Consider the following 13755-nt stretch of genomic DNA (forward strand, 5'->3'; position numbering starts at 1 on the left):
TTTGCCATGTCCAGACACCATCATCGATAGGTGCAAGGTGGCATGGGAGAACTTCAAAAGCTTCAACCGCGACGCCACTGTTACCGCCATTACCCATGCCCTTGCGGTGGTCCAATCCCACTACCTAGCCATTGACCTTCAAGCGATAGGGTCCAGATTCGCTAGAGGGACGGTCATGATGGAGCACCAGCAGCTAGAAGATGATGTGGAAGTCCCAGCAAAGAAGCTGGCCAATGACGTTGACCTGTTCGGTGAGATGGACAGCGATGGTGAAGCCCGATGATCTGCTCGGAGAGTATTCTGTATTAACTAGAGAGAGAGTAGTTAGAACATGCAAGGGCACATATAAACATTTATGGATATGTATAAATGTTGTAAAGTGACAAGTGCATGTTTATGCGGTTTGCTAGTATTGCGGTGAAAAAATCATTGTAGTGTTAACCCTAACACGATTATACGTAGTATAAGTAGCGTCCGAGCAGTTAGTTCATTACTGAACTCTTTGGCCTTGGCTAGCCCATAGTCCATAACATCGACCACGAAGCCCGTGCACTTGTAGGAGGAATAGGCATGACCAAGGAACCACAACCGACCACCCATAACATAGAGCGTGGAGCCTATAGCACGTGTAGGGAGAGATCGGAGACTGGGTCTTCTCCATAGAGAACAGAGTGGAACATGTGCTGCTCAGTGGTTGGTGAAATAACTTCGAGATATACATAGTATTAGTAGCGTCTGAGCAGTTAGTTCTTTACTGGGCTCTTGGCCTTGGCTAGCCCATAGTCCATAACGTCAAGCGCAGAGCCCGTGCATGTGTAGGAGGAACAGGCATGACCAAGGAACCATAGCTGACCACCCATAATGTAGAGCATGGAGCCCATAGCACGTATAGGGAGAGATCATCCACTAGGTCTTCTTCATAAAGAACAGAACAAAACGTGTGCTGCTCAGTGATTGGCGAAACATCTTGGAGATATGGAGAAAGCGGTGGAGCATTTTATGGCGATCACATATTGGAGATATGGAGAAACATGGTGGAGCATTTTATGGTGATCACATATTAGAGATATGGAGAAACATGGTGGAGCATTTTATGGCGATCACATATTGGAGTAGCTTAGAGCTAGTGACTACAAGTGGAGATTAAATCATAATGGAGAAATAATGGAGACAAGTTATGACGACCAAAACTTTAGTCATCATGGAGTGGAGAATACATATCTGGAGTATTTCAAGGATAGAAACGTATAAGGTGCTCGATGTGCCATGAATTAGGGATATCAATTCCGTCCAAGTCACATAGCTGATAGGACCCTAGTCGGGTAACCTCTTTGGCCACATAAGGCCCTTCCCAGGGAGAAGCTTGTGCATCCATTTGGTTTTCTATTTTCTATAGAGAATGAGGTCGACGATAGCAAATGAATGACCTTTGATGTTGCAGTTGTAGTATCTTCGCAAGCCTTCTAGGTATTTGGCTGTGTGGATACAAGTGATCAGGCATTTTTCCTTGGCCCTGTCGACGTCCTCTGTCCGAATAGTTGTGGGTTGCTCTTCATCATAATTTTCCACCCTAGGTGCTCGGAAGGCAATGTCCGTTGGTAGTATGGCTTCTAAGCCATAGACCAAGAAATATGGAGACACACCGGTGCTACGACTAGCTTGAGTGCGCAGTCCCCAGACCATAGCTGGTAGCTCTTTGAGCCATCTGCTCGGATGCTTTTCTTCTTTCTGATATAGCCTCTTTTTGAGGGCATCAAGGATCATGCCGTTCGCTCGTTTGACCTAGCCATTGGCTCTAGGAAGGGCAATGGAGACGTATTTGATGGAGATGCATCGGTCTTCGTAGAAGTCTCAAAAATTATGACCAATAAATGTAGTTCCGAGGTCAGTGATAATACTATTCGGGAGACCGAAACTGTAGATGATATCTTCGAAGAGCTCAACTGCTTTCTTTGTAGTGGTCGAAACAAGCGGTTTGTATTCGATCCACTTGGAGAACTTGTCGATGGCGATGTACACGTACTAGAAACCACCTGGCACTGGCTTGAAGGGCTCGATCATGTCTAGTCCCCAGCATGCAAAAAGCTAGGAAGTTGAGATGATCTGCAGATCTTATGCCAACACGTGGATTTCCTTTGTGAAAAATTGGCATCCTTCACAACGTTGGACGAGGTCTTCAACATCGGCGATGGCCGTGGGCCAGTAAAAACCAGCTCAGAAAGCTTTGCCGACCATGTTTCTTGAGGCCGCATGGTTGCCGCAGGAACCAAAGTGAATTTCAAGAAGTAGTTTCACTCCCTCTTCTTCGGTGATGCATTTCCTTGGCACTTTTCCTCATCAAGTTCCCATCCACTAGCACATAATGCTTGCTTCGATGGATTAGGCATTCGGTTTTAGTCTTATCGGCGGGTACATCGGCACTAGTGAGGTACTTGATGAACTGCTCCCTCCAATCGGCGATTGGTGAGGGTACTGTAAGTACCAACTGCTTGGCAGGTAGGATTTCTTGAACTTCCTTCTCTTCCTTGATGGATGGTGTAAATAGGTCTTGAACGAAGACCCTAGGCAGAATCGTGGTGCAAGAAGAGCCTATCTTGGATAGGTGATCGGCGAGCTAATTTTGATCTCATACCACATGGTGATACTTGATACCGTAGAACTTTCCTTCAAGCTTCCTGATTTTGGCGTAGTATGTGTCCATCTTCTCACTAGAATAGGACTAGTCTTTGTTGAGCTGGTTGATGACCAGCGTGGAGTCCCTATATACCATGAGGCGCTTGATGCTAAGCTCAACGGCTATACGAAGTCTGTGGAGACACGCTTCATATTCAGCGGTGTTGTTGGAGGCCAAAAAATGTATGCGAAGAACGTATCGGAGCTTATCCTTGGTCGATGTAATGAACAAAATGCCAGCACCAGCACCATTGATGTTAAGGGTGCCATCGAAGTACATCACCCAGTGCTCAGGGCAAGCAGCGGGGATGGGCTCTTGGATCTCAGTTCACTCAGCAACGAAGTCAGTGAGCGCCTATAACTTGATGGTAGGCCTATTTCTGAATTCAATGGAGTAAGTGCTGAGCTCAATAGCCCACTTGATGATGCGGCCATTGGCCTCTTTATTGTGGAGAATGTCCCCCAGAGGGAACTTGGTGACCACGGCAATCTTGTAGTACTCGAAATAATGGCAGAGCTTGCGCGACATGATCAGAATGTCATAGAGTAGTTTTTTTTAACTTGAGGATAATGAGTTTTGGGCTCATTAAGGACCTCGCCGATGAAGTAGACTAGACATTGCACCTTATAGGCATGCCTGACCTCCTCGCGTTCGATGACGATAGCTGTGCTAATGATGCGAGAAGTGGCAGCGATGTAGATCAGTAGAGTTTTGTCTAGCTGAGGTGCCACCATGATCAGAGGCTTTGTTAGAAATAACTTGAGCTGCTCAAAAGTTGTGTCTGCCTCTTCCGACCAGGAGAAGCGCTTAGAGGCCTTGAGGAGTTTGAAGAACAGTAGTCCCTTTTCACCGAGGCGTGATATAAAGCGGCTGAGAGTAGCCATGCAACCTGTAAGCTTCTGTATATCCTTGATAGATGTTGGCCGTTTCTTGTTGGTGATGGCAGAGACCTTGTCGGGGTTAGGTTCGATGCCGCGGGCACTGACGATGTAGCCTAGGAGTACGCCGGATGGAACTCCAAAGATGCAGTTTGAAGGGTTCAACTTCCATCTGTACCTTTTCAAGTTGGCGAACGTTTCTTCGAGGTCGGCGATGAGATTATCGGCGGTCTTGGACTTGATGACCACATCATTGATGTAAGCTTCGATGTTGTGGCCTATCTATTGATCGAGGCACATCTAGATGGCCCTTTGGTATGTTGCCCTGGCATTTTTGAGTCCGAAGGACATGGTGGTATAGTAGTACACATCGAAAGGCATGATGAATGACGTCTTGATCTGGTCGTCTTCCTTGAGGGATATCTAGTGATAGCTGGAGTAATAGTTGAGGAAGGAGAGTAGTTCACAGCCAGCGGTGGAGTCTACAACGTCGTCTATGTGAGGCAGACCGAAGGGGTCTTTAGGGCAGTGTTTGTTAAGATTAGTGTAATCAACACACATTCTCCATTCTTTATTCTTTTTCTAAATGAGAATAGGGTTTGCTAACCACTTAGGATGATACACTTCTTTTATGAATCTAGCAGCTTGGAGCCATTTTATTTCTACCCTATTAGCCTCCTTCTTGTCTGGCATGAATCATCGGAGTTTTAGCTTGATCGGTTTGGTGGTCGGCGAGACATTCAAGGAGTGCTCGATCTTCTCCCATGGTACCCCTGTCATGTCTATAGGTTTCTAGGCAAACACATCGGTGTTGGCATGTAGGAAGGAGATGAGCATGCTTTCCTATTTGGGGGTCGAGGCAAGCCCCAATCTTCATAGTCTTGGAGGGGTCGTCGAGGCCAAGGCCGACCTCCTTGGTTTCTTTGGACTTGGTGGAGGCACGTGGAGGCTCCAGTGCTAGGATGTCTAGGTCATCGGCAGGCACCATCTTGGCGTCGGTGACCACGTTGGCCATCTAGATGGAGAGGTCGATGGCATCGGTGAGAGCGAGACTCTCTGTCTCATAGGCATAGGCGATGGAGAGGTTGGCCCATAGGGCTAGGACTCCTGTAGGCGAAGGCATCTTCAACACTAGATAGGCATAGTGCGGTACAGCCATGAACTTGGCCAGAGCCGGCCAACCAAGTATGGCATGGTAGGTGGTGTTGAAGTCGGTGACATAGAAGTTGATGTGCTCGACGCGGTAGTTGCTTGCCATGCCAAACTGTACTAGTAGGGTGATCTCTCTAAGCGGTTTGGATGCCCTGCTAGGTACCACACCCCAGAAGCAGGAGTCAGAGGGTGTGAGATCTCCTATCCTGAGCCCCAGCTCCTTTAGGGCTCGCAAAGAGGAGGTTCAGAGTGCTCCCACCGTCGACGAGCACTTTTCTAAAAAGCACTTTCTAGATGGTTGCATCGAGGATGAGGGGGAAATGCCCTATGTAAGGAATATCCACCCACTGATTGGCCCTGCTAAAGGTGATGGGGACCTCAGACTAGGGGCAATAGTTGGGGTTGGCAACAATGTCTTCTATGTTGATGGCGAGCAACCGGTGGGCGGTGAGCTTCCTTTCTCTTCTTCTTTTGGCGGAGGCGAGGCCCCTAAAGATGGTGGCGACCACCTTATCATGATCCTAGAAGGCATTGTTGTTGCCACTAGGTGTTCGACGGCCTCTAGCTCCATTGTTGTTGTCATCGTCTGGCTTTTTGGCCTAGAACTCCTTAGCCAAGCCGAGGCAATCCTTGATCTTATGCTTGGTGTTCTTGTGGAGATGGCACAGGCCATCGAGGATCTTCTTATATTACTCTTCATAGTTGCACTTGGCATGAGGTTCATCAATGGTTGCGACGATGTGGTCTGGTCGATGGTGGCGATATTGACCTGATTTGGATCCTTTTGGCTGATCACGGCCACTGTCTCGATGGTGACTACGGTCATCGTAGCGGTGGTCGCTGTGGCGCCGGTTGTCGTGGCGATCGTCGCTACGGCGAGTTGAGCGATGAGTGCCCGCATCCTCGTTTAAGCGCACCTCAGCTTCCTCGGTGTTGGCATACTAGTTGGTGGTTGTAATCATCTCACCAATCCTCATGGGTGGCTTGCGGTTGAACTTGGAGCGGAGATCACGGTGATGGAGTCCTTGAATGAAGGTGGTGATAATCTTAGCTTCCATGATGTTGGGAATAGAATTTGTCATCTCAAAAAAGCGTCTGATGTAGCTATGGAGGAGCTCAGACAACTTCTGGTAGATGTGGTTTAGATCATGCTTGGTGCTCGGCCGAGTGCACATAGCCATGTAGTTGTTGATGAAGACCTTCTTCAGCTCTTCCCTGGATCCGATGGAGTCTAGGGCAAGGCTTGTGAACTAGTTCATCATGGTTAACATGAGCATGACAGGAAGATAGTTCACCATGACACTGGTATCTCCTCTAGCGGCATGAATAGCAGTGGCATAAGCCTAAAACCATTGTATGGGGTTCATCCATCCCTTGTAGGGATCGACCCTAGTGATTTTGAAATCACGGGGCCATTGGAGTGTTTAGAGTTCCCTTGTGAATGCTGGGGGCCCTTTGGGGTTGTCGGTGCCATGATCTATAGCATTGCCAGCGTTGAGCGGCTCGAGAGCTAAATCCGGGTTGCTGAACTCTTGCTCGTAGTCTTGATGGCAGTGTACTTCTTCCTTCATGATGACCTAAATGGCGCTCATCGATACATCGTTGTGCGTCTCGGAGATTGTTAAGGTGCACTCAGACGTCCTAGCCAACCTCCTAGTCATGTTGGTGAGGGTGTTCGATGCGGTTGCCCCTAGCTCCCCCTGGAGGGGTTGTCTATCATCACGGTGCTGGTCGGTGAAATGACTTGGGCGGCGTTTAGATCTTGGCGCAGCTGATCGGTGAATTAAGCTTGTGGAGTATGAAGGCCTCTGATCCTAGCAGATCTCGTTGACCTAACAGTGCACTGCTTTAAGCATGACAGTGACCTTTGCGACCTCCAGTGTCCATGGGAGCCTGGCAAGCTCATTAGCGGCCATAGCTAGGTTGGCGCTTGGGGTCTTGTAGACATCATGGCCATCAACATGGACAAGTTCGTTGTCGAGGTTGCGGTGGAGTTGGTGTGGCCTTCCTTGTGAGTCAAGCTGAGCCTCGGCCATCACAAGGGCAGCCTCATTTGCTCGGTGCTATGCACAGTTGATGTTCCTATTGACATGGGTGGTGCGGTCCTCTTTGGTTTCCCCTTCCTGTGGGGGGCTATCGATGCTGACATTGAAGATTGCACCCCCATGGAAAGGAGGGAAAGGAAGTTGTTCAGTACTAGTTTTGGCAATAGTCTCCATAGATCCCTAGGACTCAGAGTCTAGATTCTCCTCCAAGATGGTTTGGAGGGATGCTCTAGGGCATCAGCCGACGTGTAGCATGTTGATTACCGGTGGAGGCTGGTCGGTGATCTGGTCAGCGAGAGGATGGATATCTCCTACCTGGTCAGCGAATTTGCCCCTTAGGGCATGTTGATAGGCAGCGATGACGTTGGTGAGCCCAAAGGGTAGGGCCGTAACCCCTAGAGTTTCTAGAGCAGCCTTCGATAGATCTAGATTGGAGGGTGATCGACACTGAACTAGAGTGGTCAGAGCCAATTCTGTGATGGAGAGGCAATTAGTGAGCTTCTGGCCGACCTGATCGATGGATGCGATTAGATCATCATTGTTGATTCGCCTCCTCTAGTAGCGGGGGAGCGGGCGGCAAGTTGTCGGCAAAGACAACCTCTAAAGCGATTTTGAGATTGGATCTATAGTCACAGGTGTTGGGGTGATCGGTGCAGTATTGATCTGCATCGACTCAATGAGCTCTCCGACTCTATCAACATTGATGATCCATGAGATCAATCCAACCATGAAGACCTGGCCAAGCTATGGGAGGAACGAAGAGCTTGCGGAGTGTACCATCTTGTTCAACATGGAAACAGCATGCACACCCCTACCTGGCGCGCCAACTGTCAACATAACATTGTTGGTAGTCCTCCGAGGGGTATCCCACGAAGGTAGATTGATCGGCAGAGATGCGTGCAATCGAGAACAAGAAGGCAACAATGACACATGAGTTAGACAGGTTTAGGCCATTAGTATGACGTAATACCCTACTCTTGTGGTTTGTTGGATTGTATTGGCTATCATATGATATTGCGTGAGTTTGGAGGGGGTCCCTGCCCGCCTTATATAATCTGGGGGCAGGGTTACAAGTCGGTTAGATCTAGGTGATAACCAAAAAGTAATAATAGATTACAGGAATCATGGGATCATACGTATCCTAACAAATCTCGTAATATCTTTAGGATATCTTTCCGATGTCTTGCAGGAGGCGCTGAGCAGCATTGTGCCCTACAAGGTTTCGTCTTGTGGGCTAGGTCTCCCCTGCTCAATCTGGTCAACCTCCACTGCTTGAACTAGATTAAGGTCAAGTTATTGGCTCTATCTAAGGGTGGCGCTCCTTTGGATAGATTCAATAAGTTACCGATATTGCTTATTGCTTTCATTATTTATTTAATTACAGCAATATCAGTTCACCCGATTGGGATTGATCTAGATCGGCCGTATATCTTTTTAACCCATCGTTTGTTAATCTAAACTGATCTAATCTGTACTTTAAATGATGAGTTATGTTTTATCGGCTGTTTTATATCAATCTTGATTGTGCATTGTATGCGGTTAAGGCATGTCTGATTTTGAGTAGATCTATTGGCTAGCGAAAACTGTTTCATGGCCCGTTATCATGGATTGTGTGATTCTGCCTTACACCCCACTGTTAGTACCGTGGAGTGGGGATCGTTATTTGGTAGATCTATTCCTAAGAGGGCATGACCTTAACTGTGTGCTATGCCTAAATCGACTGTTTTAGCCGATATCAAGCGCTTCCACGAACAGTTCGCATCATGAAATCGTTGAAGTAGCGATAGGTTGAAAGATGTGTTAGCCCCATGATCTTATTATTATATTATGGCCTACAAGATTTTGCCTCATGCCCCACTAATATTAGTAATAAGTTAGGGTCGTCGAGTCTATTGTTGTTTCTACGGCTTGCATGATTCTGCCTCATGCCCCACGGGTCATAGTGATAGATGAGATCTAATATGTTCATTAGATTTACCTCTATTAAATGGTTGAATGATGATGAACTATTTCTTTTACATAAAAAGGGGTTTAGTTACTCGCAGTCATTGGCTTAGCATGAACTAATTACTGTTGATATCCTTTTGCCAGTAACCAGTATTTGTTTAAAGAATGATATTCATCCTGAACGATAACCAATTCTTCTTACACAACCCCATGAGCTTTAACCGATTTATTCTTATGAATATGCTGGAATCGACTATTTAGTCGATCTCCTTTCATATCGGCTCTTAGTGCCACACATTCGGGACTGTCTAGCAACACCGGTAAGTTCCGCCGTTAATTACTGATAAACTTTCTCTCCTTGTCAATTGTAGGGTCAAATTGACTGGCACATTTCGGGAGGAGTGCGTAGGATCAACCACCCCTGCGCCAAAGCTAGGCAGATCTCCAGCTCCAACGAGCGGACTCTTCTGGCTTACTCGTGTGTCCTCGGCACGGTACAAAATTCTATGTCGACAGCAAGCAAGTGGACATGGTAGGGGGGCCAAGGGCCCACATGCCATGTCTGCTAGCACCACCTAGGCACTGCCCAACGCCCCATGTGCCCCTACCATGTCACTGATCTGTGGGAGAGGTCCTCCAAGGCTTCTCCATCGTTTATCCAACGTCGGTTTCCTACAAAGGCCAAGATGGAAAAGCCATGGATCCCTAGGTCCACTGTCATAGACTTGGAGGCCTCCAACTGACCTTAGAACTAAATTCCTATCCAAATCTTCGCACGTGCTGTCAACACAACCGCCTTTGGGAGCTAATCAAGGCCCTACGATCATAAGGCGGTGACATCCAACGTTGGCCAACGGCCCCCTACGTCGCTCGGCACCCAAGTCACCTCCACCTACCTTCTCCGCCCTCTATAAGTACCCACACTACCTCTAAACACTATAAAAGGGGCAGTGGTGCTCGGTGGAGAAGTGCCCCATTTAGCCCCATTCATTTCCAAGCTTTCCAAGCTTCTCCAAGCTCTCTAGCTTAACATAGCTCTAGAGTAGTAGCTTAGTAGTGGAAGTAGAGCTAGAACAGAGCTATATTTAGAGTTCGGAAGAGTCTTTTGGGTCTAGTATAGCTCCTTTTATAATTCTTTCATTTAGCATTTACTTTATTCAATACTTTACTTTCAGTACTTTATTTAGTATTATTGCTTTGCTTTGTTCAAATCCTTGTTCATTATTGTTGATCATTAGTGCGCTTAGGTGCTTGTGTCTTGGCATTAGTATCATAGGTGTTGATACTTCTTAATGACTAGTGAAGGGATTCCACAAGCACACAGAACTATCATGTAACACTTAGCTCAGTGAGTACCGAGTGTCAAATTTATATTTTTCCCAAAGGAAGGTGGAAGGCTAATTTATATTTATTAGTTAGGATTGCTAAAGGAAAGCCTAATTGTATCCTATGTGGTTAAACGATATTGGTGGTTGTGTGTAAACTAATGACTAAAATACTAAACAAGCTAAACTAGAGGTAGGATAGCTAGGTGGGAGAGCGAGCAATTTATCTTTCAACAACAAAGCGTAAACAAATGACTAGGAGAAATATGCTAGTACTTTGGGGGCATAGCCCACCTATGAACTAGGAGAGTTAAATAGACAAGGTCTGCCACGGGCCCTATGATTTAATAACTAGACCAAACATGGTTGAATACAGAGGATGGACAAGGCTGTCACCACTTGCCAACTACCACGATCTATACGGAGGCCTAGCCATATCCATAGGTAATTTATAGCCTAAGCACCTCGCTTAATCTTCAAATTTACTACTTCGATCCAAGCTCTGATCAAATGAGATCAAAGCACCCTAACCAGATGGTGGAATTGATACTAATGAAAGACTACTAAACAAAAAGATAACCTATGATACTAATACTGAGAGCAAGCACCTAAGCTAACTAATGATGAACAATAATGAACTAGAACTTTAGCTAAGCAAAGCAATAATACTAAATGAAGTAAATGCTAAATGAAGGAATTACAAAGGAGCTATACCAGACCTAGAAGACTCTTTTGGACTCCGAGAAGCTCCACTCTTGCTCTACTTCCACTACTAGACTACTACTCTAGAGCTACGCTAAGCTAGAGAGCTTGGAGAACCTTGCAGAGCTTGGAAATGAATGGGGCACTTCTCCACTGAGCACCACTGCCACTTTTATAGTGTGGAGAGGTAGTGGGGGTACTTATAGAGCATCAAGTTGGCTGGTGGAGTAAACTTGGGCACCAGACAGTGCTAAGGGGCGTCGATTGACCCTTGAATCCACCACCTCTTGATCCTACAATGATGGATGGCTCCCAAAGGTGGTTGTGAAGCCGCTCATGTCAAAATTTGGCAGGTAAGGCAGTTCCAAGGTTGGTTGGATGGCTCCATGTCTATGACAATAGGCCCATGGATCCAAGGCCACTCCATCTTGTCCCTTGGTGCAAACTGACTTAAGATTAGTGGTGGAGAAGGCTTGGAGGACCTCTTCCACGGATCAGTGACGTGGCAGGGGTAGGTGGGGCTCCGGGCAGTACCAACCGACGTGGCCAAGTGGGCCCAAGGCCCCTGCCATGTACACTTGCCTCCTTTGTCCATATTTTGCACCATTTTGCACAAATTTGGCTAAAATTCCTGCATACAAATAATTCTCCATGTACAAGTGGAATTAGGTGAATTATAAACAAAATTCAACACATGTGATGATGATTTACCTCACTTTATCATGCTTTTTGGTGAAATATTGATGGTAAAAATGGGTGTTAGTGACCATCAACAATAGGTTATCTTTTGTTTAGTAGTCTTTCGTTAGTACCGGTTCCACCGTCTGGTTAGGGTGCTTTGATCTCATTTCATCGGAGCTCAGATCGAAGTAGTAAGTTTATAGATTAAGCGTGGTGGTTAGGCTATAGATTACCTGTGGATATGGCTAGGCCTCCAGATAGATAGTGGTAGTTGGTAAGTGGTGACAGCCTTGTCCATCCTCTGTATTCCACTATGTTAGGTCTAGTTATTAAATCGTAGGGCTCGTGGCAGACCTTGTCTATTTAACTCTCCTAGTTGGTAGGTGGGTTGTGCCCAAAAGTACTAACGCTGTTCTCCTAGTCATTTGTTTACCCTTTGTTACTTAAGATAAATTGCTCGCTGTCCCACCTAGCTATCCTACCTCTAGTTTAGCTTGATTATTAGTGTACCCATTAATTAGTTCATTCACAATCACCATTATCGTTCAACCACTTAGGCTAAGAGCAAGCTCTTCCTTTAGCAATCCTAATGACCATATATAAACTAGCCTCATGCCTTCCTTTGGGAAAATATAATTCGACACTTGGTACTCATCGAGCGAAGTGCTATGCGATAGTTCTGTGTGCTTGCAGAATCCCTCCACTAGTTGTTAAGAAGTATCAACAGTGAAGACGGTCCACTCCTTGCTCTAGGTCCCGGGTTCGACTCCTAGGTCTCATGGTTTTTTGAATTAAATTTTATTAAACCCTGGTGGCACACAAGGTACAAGTGACACGCAAGCCATCGGGTCCCATAGGTCAGATGGAGATGGAGAAAGGTCCCACAGTTACACGTGACACGTAAGCCGTTGGGTCCCACAGGTCGAATGGAGAAGGGTCCACAAGTGACACACGAGCCGTTGGGTCCCATAGGTCAGATGGAGATGGAGAAAGGTCCCACAGGTACATATGACACACAAGCCATCGGGTCCCAGAGGTCAGATGGAGATAGAGAAAGGTCCCATAGGTACATGTGACATGCAAACCATCGGATCCCACAGGTCGAATGGAGATGGAGAAATATCCCATAGGTACACGTGACACATAAGCCATCGGGTCTCATAGGTCAGATGGAGAAGGGTCCCACAGGTACACATCAGATGGAGAAAGGACCGAGCAGAGACTTTAATGATGAATTGCAAGCATCACAGATGAGTAACTATAGGTCCCACAGGTACATGTCGGATGGAGAAGGGTCCCATAGGTAGATGATGGATGGAGAAAGGACCAAGCAGAGACTTTTATGATGAATTGCAAGCATCATGGATGAGTAATTGTAGGTCCCATAGGTACACATCAGATGGAGAAAGGCCCCATAGGTAAATGTTGGATGGAGAAATATCCAAGCGGAGACTTATGATGAATTGCTAGCGTCATGGATGAGTAACTATAGGTCCCATATGTACACATCGGATGGAGAAAGGACCATGTGGAGATTTATGATGAAGTGCCATTCGTTACAGATCGAATATTATTTGTCATACATGTGTAATTAGTTTAATGACGAAGCCCTCTTCATCACAATTTTAAAGAAGATCATCATAGATGACCAGGAACAGTCGCACGAGTGATCTATGATGAAACCCTATGCTCTTCTATGATGTTTTTTGTGACGATATCTGATTTTGTCGTAGATAGGGAGGGTTTGAGGATAGTCACCACTGATCTATGATGAAATGGAAATATTCATCATAAAAAGTGATCTTCAATGATAGTTCTGTATTCGTCATTAAGACTTTCATCATAGAAGTTCATATTTCTACTAGTGTGAATTGAGTGACTAATCCTTTGAAAAATGTTTGTGAAATGCTAACACACAAGCACATGGTGTTGTACACTTGGTGGTGTTGGCACATTTTTGCAAAGGAGATGTTTTTTTGTGACTGCAAAGGAGAAGTTGGAGTTGAAATGGATCAACATGGAGAAGATTTGGAGGTCATCAAGGTAACTGGACTCTGCATAGTAGAGGGTCTAGTCCATTAGGCGTGGGTCTGGTCACTGTCTTTTGGTCTCATGCGTGGCTGGTCTTGCACCGGACCGTGGAGTCACATAGGACCAGACTTGGGTCCAGTCTCTTGGCTCTAGCGGCAGTAGCTACATAGGCTACTTCGGACCCTAGAGGGAAATAGGACTGAACTCGGGCGTGAGTGTCCGGTTGTGGAGTCCCTGGCGCCATGTTGTTCTATGGTGTGACCGGACTCAGCGCTGGAGTCTGATAGGTTGGACCAGACCCAGTCTAGAGCGAGTTGTCA

The sequence above is a fragment of the Miscanthus floridulus genome, chromosome 11 (genome assembly GCF_019320115.1).
Source record: "Miscanthus floridulus cultivar M001 chromosome 11, ASM1932011v1, whole genome shotgun sequence".
In the NCBI taxonomy this organism is placed as follows: domain Eukaryota; kingdom Viridiplantae; phylum Streptophyta; class Magnoliopsida; order Poales; family Poaceae; genus Miscanthus; species Miscanthus floridulus.